Source organism: Diorhabda carinulata, chromosome 1, assembly GCF_026250575.1.
Source record: "Diorhabda carinulata isolate Delta chromosome 1, icDioCari1.1, whole genome shotgun sequence".
In the NCBI taxonomy this organism is placed as follows: domain Eukaryota; kingdom Metazoa; phylum Arthropoda; class Insecta; order Coleoptera; family Chrysomelidae; genus Diorhabda; species Diorhabda carinulata.
In genome coordinates, this window is record NC_079460.1 from 40456607 (window position 1) to 40464577 (window position 7971).

Consider the following 7971-nt stretch of genomic DNA (forward strand, 5'->3'; position numbering starts at 1 on the left):
GTATTCTCGATAATTAATTAAAATAATACAATATATATATTGAAGGTTTATTACTGGAAACTCCGAAAAATTACACGTGCTGGTCCTTCTTACTTACATTATTTTGTCTTTGTTTGAAGAATTTTTTATTTAATTTACATTTGGAATTGATTTTTGATATTCATAGGAAATATAACGTTCAATAGGATGAGGACCACCCTACATTATGGGAAGTTTTAAAATCACAGAATTCTCAATATAAAAATAACAAAAATGTTTTGATTTGGTCTTTATACATATGCAGCTAATTTTTTGAAACTTGGAATAAATTTCAGTAACATGGTTTTAAATTCTACAATACTTAATTAATATAAAAATTTTCATGTACCTGTAATTACTAATGAAAGTACTAATTCGAAAAACGAAGTTATGTCGTAAAACATTAAATGTATACAGATTCCCAAAAGAAAATTACTATTATTTGCTGCCTACAACCTATACTTATATAGTCATTTAATAATATTAAGTTATTGTGAATTGTAATAATTAAATCTATGCCATATTTTATTGTATATATTATATAGATTATCAATAATTATTTAAAACTTTCTTAGAAATAATATTAAAAATATATCTTGCTTTATATTGCTTTATTTATTTTATCTTTGAAAACACTATTTTATTCAATATGGAAATTATATAACAAAATATATAATATTTAATTACTTATTATTTAATAAATCAAAACTTTACACCTTCTCAGATCATTGTCCCATTTCGAATTCTTTGCGAATGTCTAGACTTTGTGACCTGCGCACTGTGAATGTTGATGTCACAAGCTCTAAACAATGCATTAATTATTTAGATAATGAAACTTTGACAGTATTACAAATTCGGGCAGATATATTTGATGCTAAATTTTCTATTCGTAAAATTCCGTGTAATTTTGTTTTCGATGTTGAAGTGAAAACTATTTTCTTATTGATGTAGGTAAGATATAATTCTCTTTATGTAAAAATTAACGAGATTTGTCCAATTAAAGTTTCCAGGAAAATGAACGATTTCAATGTATTACATATTATGGAATGCTAAGGTTTTATTTTTTTTGAATATTTTCAAAGTAATTGAAATTAAGCATTTTCTTTAGATAATTTGAAATTGTGTAAATCATTAATTTACTTATAAACATTAAACAAACGATAACCTAAAATATAGCATCAAAAAGTTCGTTTATCCTTGTCTGTCTAGACAGCATGTCGGCCATCTTTGTAGGTCGACGCAATTATTGTTCACGTCAAATCTTTTCAACTGTAATGTGTTTTTTCATATAAAAATATATATAGATATTAATATTAACATACCTTATTTCGATTGTAGTACAAAATAGTTATTATTAGATAAATAAAATACAGAGATACCAGATCTGTTTAATAACGACAAAAAAATCTTTCGATATCTAGTTTTAAAAATGTAAGTAATGTTAAAAATTTTTAATGAAAAGTTTGGAAATTTTCAGTATATCGATAGAAAATAGTTTTTAATTTAAAATTTTCGTGAAACGGATTGAAAATAAACATTAAAAGTGATTTGTTTTTCTTTGATGTTTGTATTCGTGGCGTGTTTACAATAATCCCATAAAGAATTTTCCGTGTTTTAATATAATATTGTGTTGTGAAAATTATGGATAACCGGAAAATTCTTAACTACCAAGATGGTGATTTCCTCATTTGTGAATTGGTGAGTGATTTTTTGTCTTATTCATATGATTTTAAATTTACTACCTAAAATATTTCTTGTCATTTGGTCTCAGATTATGGAGTGAAAACTATTTTCATTTATATATCAGTAATATGCGGCCATTCTTTTGAAACATTGAAATTTCAAGTGCATTTAACTGGGGATCTTTTAATAAAACAAACTTAATCTAATCGTTTTTCACATATTTTTTTTTACTGATAGATACTCAATACATAGTTAGCTAAAGGGTTGTTACTAAACTAATAATTGAGTTTTCTGTTTCATAGAAAACTTTCCAAGTGAGTTTTCGCTTCTAGTTATAGGTTCATTCAATTCCTTACTTGATGACTCCTGAGTGTGTATTTCCTGATTTTGAATATCAGATGACATCCCAGTACAGGTAGGAGCAGTGCTATTACTGGCTGACCAGCCCTCCATGTCTGCAACTTCAACATCGTAAGGTATAAATTTATTATTATCTTCAGTATACTTTTCAATAAAAGTTATGTCTCTACTTTTTACTACTTTATGTGTTAAAGGATTGAATAATCGATATCCTTTGGAATTTTCACAATAACCTACAATCAACATTTTCTCAGATTTTTTATCCCATTTTTGACGTTTTTCTTTTGGTACATGTACCATAGGAACCAAAAATCTTTAAATGAGATAAATTGGGTTTTTTACCTTTCCACAGTTTATACCTTCCAAATCCTTTGTAGGAGATCTATTTACAATATATGCAGCAGTTGCCAAAGCTTCAGCTAGTTTCTTCTCTAGGTTGGCATAAAACAACATACACCTTGCTCGCACCACTAGTGTTCTGTTCATTTGTTCTGCCAAGCCATTGTGCTCTGGAGTGTACGGAGTAGATGTCTGATGAATTATACCATGATTAGTTAAAAACTTCTCAAAATTGTTATTACAGTACTCTTTACCATTATCTGAGCGTAACTTTTTAATTTTACAATTCAATTCATTCTCTACTTTTGACTTGAAATCTTTGAACATATCAAGTACACTCATTTTTTCTTTAAGAAAGTACACATGTACCATTTGTGTGTAGTCATCAATGAAAGTTATAAAATATTTCTTACCTCCATATGAAATATTTTCCATAGGGCCACATAAATCAGAATGTATTAGTACAAGTGGTCTTACTGCTCTTGAACCTACATTTTTAAATGGCAACCGAGCATGTTTTCCTTCGCAACAATGAATACATGTGATCACATTACCTTTGTCTGAAGTCAAAGACACACCTTGGCAGTTTCTTAATATCTGAAAAATTCAAGTGTCCCATTCGCAGATGCCACAGATAAGTGTCATTAGAATTGACAGCACTTGAAGTCATATGAACCTCTTCTCCACTTATGTTCATAACTTATAGGTTATTTTTTAATATTGCATTACAGATAACCTCTCCTTTACCATTCTGAATGTCACATCCCTTGTCATAAAATATAGCATTATGCCCATTCTTCACGATTGTGCTGACTGAAAGGAGATTGGCAGCTAAACCAAGAACAAACAGTACATTTTCAACTTGTATTTTATCTTTCTGATTTATTTGAATGTCCACACATCCAACTCCTTTTACAGTTAATGGCTCTATGTTTGCCACAGTAACACTTTTCACAGTTGGCTCAGTGACATTATACAACCAGTCATCTCTGCAAGTCATGTGCAAAGATGCTCCTGAGTCTATTAGCCATTTATCACTCACATTTTCTTTAACAGTTACTGGGAAAGCAGCTACAAAACTTGAACCTTCTCCTTTATTCGCTAACTTCTTTGGTTGTTTACATAGTTTAGCAAAATGACCATATATATTGCAATTATAGCATCTTGGTCCTCAGTTTTTAACTTGCTGAGTATTACTTCTGGATTTTTTATAATTTGTATAAAAGACTGTTGACTTTGATGTACTAATTTATTGTATTAACTTAGACTTAACTGAATCAGCATTTATTTTAATACCCGAGCTTTCAAGCTCCATAATCATGGGCTTGTATTCATCTGGTAAGCCTGCCAGCATCAAAGTACCAAGCCATTCACCGTTTACGTCAAAATCAATGTTACACAACTTGTGAGCAGTATTCATGATCTTTCTCACATATTCTTCAACTCTATTACTAGATTCCAATGTAGTATATATCAATCTTTTAGTAAGCCAACTCTTCGCGTGAGCTCTTTATCATCAAAAGTTTGTTGTAAACATTCCCATACCTCTTTTGCAGTTGAACAATTTTGAACATGAACATAATTTTGATGGTCCAGAAGTAAAATCAACTTGCTTTGGCCTTTACATCCTTACTTGCTTCAATTGGTTTGTTATCAGACGGTTCGATACAACACCACAAATCCTCATGCTGTAAATATGTTTTCATACTGAATTACCAAGTGTTAAAATTTTCTTTTTTTTCCAAATTAAACAAATTTGAACCCATTTTGAAGATGAAGTTTGACGAGAAGCACGTTGTAATTATAATCTCCAAATTACTAAACTTAATTTTAACAGTTGTATAATCACTTCCTTCAGACTTCTGTTATTTCCACGGAACGCTCTGCTACCATAAAGAAAAATTACGTGGTTTGAAAATAATAACTGATATGATTTTCAGTACAAACAATTTATTGTAATTTCTGTATTACGCATAAAATAGCAAGATTGATTAGATCTATTGACAGACGTCAACTTACATTAATAACATTTGACAGTTAAATAAAAATTCGTTGCGTTCCATATATTCTAACAGTGTGTAATGAAAATGTTTGTCTTTTTCTATGATGATGATGTTTATATTGTAATTATTGTCAAAAAATAATGGGGACGAAATTATGAAATTATTGAAATGTCTCTTGTTCAATTTTTCTTGGAAATTCCTTTCGGTGTGCAAGAGTGTGACGAATTTTTCACTTATTTTAAACAGTAGGATGATAAATGAAATTATTTTGTAAATTCAAAAGATGCCAGATCTGAAGACTAGGACGGTTATTCGTATTATGCTTTTGGAATACCAAAGTTTGCTTTGCAGCTTTCATACTCTTAACTTATGGCGGTTTATTTTTAAAAATTTTGCATTTGAAGTTCTTCAAATAAAAAAAGTTCAAAATTGAGATATGGAAATTTCTGTGGTGACTTTCTTCTACGTATCTATTTAACCGAGTAACGAAATCAATAATATTTACTCGGGACATAAATTAGCAAATTGCGTCACTTATTCTATTTACAAAAACTCCAAAACGTGAATTTGGTTTAGATATTTAGTACTAGCAGCGCTATCTATGTACAGAAGCTCATACTGAGCTCATTTCAATATTAGTTTCTACTAATTCGTATGTCTCAGCTCTTGACTTTTTGTCACCTATTTACAAAGCTGAAAGGAAGATGGCGTCCGTTATTTTCACACAAATTTATTTTTTTTATTAAGACTAAAGTTATGTTAGAGTGAAGAAACATATTTTCTTGTCTACCATCATGGAAATATGAATCCCATACACTTCGAAAAGTGGTTGATGGTCGAATGCCTAATAGTGACATCTCTTATTGAATAGCTCGGCTCCATAAATTTTGAGTATTAATTTCATTAGGAAACATTGTTTGTTAAATGTTTAGTTCTCTTTGTTTCCACTATAAAATTATATTGATATACAGGGTGCGCCAATTTTGTTAAAAAGTTGAGTACATATTAGGGGGTCGTTTTAATACGTATCAAAAACATTTTTTTATTAGTTGTATTTGAAGTCCATATTTTGAAATTATTTTGAACGCTTTAAACATAATTTTTTGAAAATGAGATTAAAATTTTTTGAGTATTTTGAGAGTTTTATACAAATTTATATGAGAGGTAGGTAAATGAAAGAGCCCTCTTTAACTTATTGTACGTTAAGAAAAAGAATTTACCTAGGTGACTTTCTTAATAAGATGCAATATCATCGTAGTCAATTGAATTGTAATTATTTGTTATTTTATATACAAAGTGAGCCCAAAATTGAAATTCTCATTATATTTCTTTTTTCGAATGTATCACACTGTAATTTATCTTCGTGTAATTTTTTTTAGTATTCCCTATACGTTAAATTTATAAGAAAATTGCTAAAATTTATTGTAAACCCTAATTATTACTATTTCTTCAAAAAATGTGGTCAATCCGGTATACTCTAAAGGGCTCCTATCTATCAATTTAATATGTTTGGTTTGTAAAGGGGTTGCAACAATCTGTATATTTCGGGATAATTTCAAAATATAATTTTTAATGACATCAACTATTATTTGGTACACTTCGTGTAACTCTTTCAACATCTATATTATGTTAAAAGACAAAAATAAATAAATAGATATGAAAAAGTTTTATACACGATTTGGTAAAATTAATTTGATATCATGAGATATCAGAATCCTTTTAGAATGGTTCAATAATTAGTTAAAGATTTGGTTTAATTGATTATTTTGGGGACGTCCTGTAGATAAGTTTAGATTGTAACCGTGATTGATGTTTAAATAGCTACGAAAATGAATATTTTTTATATCTCAAATACAAAAGACTCACCCTATATATATATATATATATATATATATATATATATATATATATATATATATATATATATATATATCATCTATTTTACAAAATATTTCCAAAAAAATGTGTTTGTAAGAACGGAATACTAGAAAACATATATATGATTGATATTTTTCTAATATTATATTGTAAAATACAAATACTTGAGAAAAACCCTGTATATCATAATTGGTAAAAAAATTTCTGTTAAATAACAAAAAATAAAAAAAAATAACTTTTAGTTGTAAAAAAACTAATAAAATCAAGTTTTGAAACAAAAAAGGAATTTTTTGTATAATTGGAATTCGGAAGCGAACAGCATTTTATTTTAAAATATAGTTTTATTGAGAATGATTTTGTATAATTTTGTAGGAATTTTGATTTGAGAATCGCAATTTTAGTGAGAAAGTAATTTTCCGTGAGAAATTTTCTTGTTATATTTTGTTTAACTTGAAAACCACCAAGGCGAATTCGATAAATTTAATTACTTGGGTGATTTTTAGTTTTTTGCTTGCAATACGGATATTTTTTGTGAAGTTCATTTTGAAAATTTGATTTTATTGATATAATTTTCATTTATAACTAACTCACTCAAGTCGACTAAATTACAGCATCTTGGGTAATTTTGAATTTATAATACCGGGTACCATCTAAAATTGTGGACTTGATATTTACGAGGGGGAAAATTTTAGTGGCTGACAGATTTAAGAAGTAATAAAGGTTTTTTTTTTAATATATTGTTACATAATTTTTTACTTGGTACTGCTAGATAATTCAATTCATTTAAACGTACGTTGAAATTTTCCAATATTTTAAATCAAATAAATTCTTCTGCATCTATTATTCCAAAATATATGCCGAGAAAATGATATTTTTCACAAAAATTGAATGTAACACAATTCCTTCTTACTGATTTGTAATTTTAGCCATCATATGTTCAGAAAAACAATGGTTATTCTATAAGAAATTCTTTAGGTGTAGGTAGATTGTTTAGAATTCAATGTTTTTAATGGTTTACTACTATGGAGTCTGGTATGTTTATTTTAGATATATTTTACGGACCATCATTACACCCTTGTTGAAAGTATCCTTTATTTATTTTTCTAAATTGGTTATTGAGAATTTACAAGAGGTATAATATATTTGAAAAACAACACGTGCGGTGCAGTTTAGGAACCTTTTTTATCTGTTTGTAGAATAGTTTGTTTACATTATATCGAGGGTTTAATACCGATAATGAAAAATGACCGTGCAGCCCCTTTTTGGATGCTTTGTCTTTGTTGTGTGTTTACATTTCAATCTTATTTTTGGCATTTATGAGATTACGTTTAACAGAATTCTTAAAGAGATAAGGACCACCCTACACTATGAGAAACTTTAAAATCACATTATTCTAGATAAATCGAAAATAATACCAAATAACTATACATGTTGAGGGTTTATTACTGGTAACTAAAATCGACCGTGAAGCACCTTCTTAGATGCCTTTGTTTTTGTTGGAAGAATTTTTTATTTACTTTGCATTTCGAATTGATTTTTGATATTCCTGAGAAACATAACGTTTAATAGAATATTTTCTGATATTGTTTATCTAATTTGGGGATGGGGACCACCCCCCATCCATAGAAAATTTTCAATTCACAGTTTTTTCGATGTACAATCAAAAATAATACCAAGATAACAAAAATGT

General features: G+C 28.3%; 1 long non-coding RNA gene across 1 annotated transcript; it reads left to right on the top strand.

The window, feature by feature from the left end:
* The first annotated feature begins 468 nt into the window (after positions 1-468).
* LOC130896312 (uncharacterized) lies at positions 469-2231 on the top strand. The gene is made up of 3 exons (XR_009059558.1): positions 469-969; positions 1496-1716; positions 2034-2231. It is a non-coding gene; the product is annotated as an uncharacterized LOC130896312 (long non-coding RNA).
* The last annotated feature ends 5740 nt before the right edge of the window (positions 2232-7971 follow it).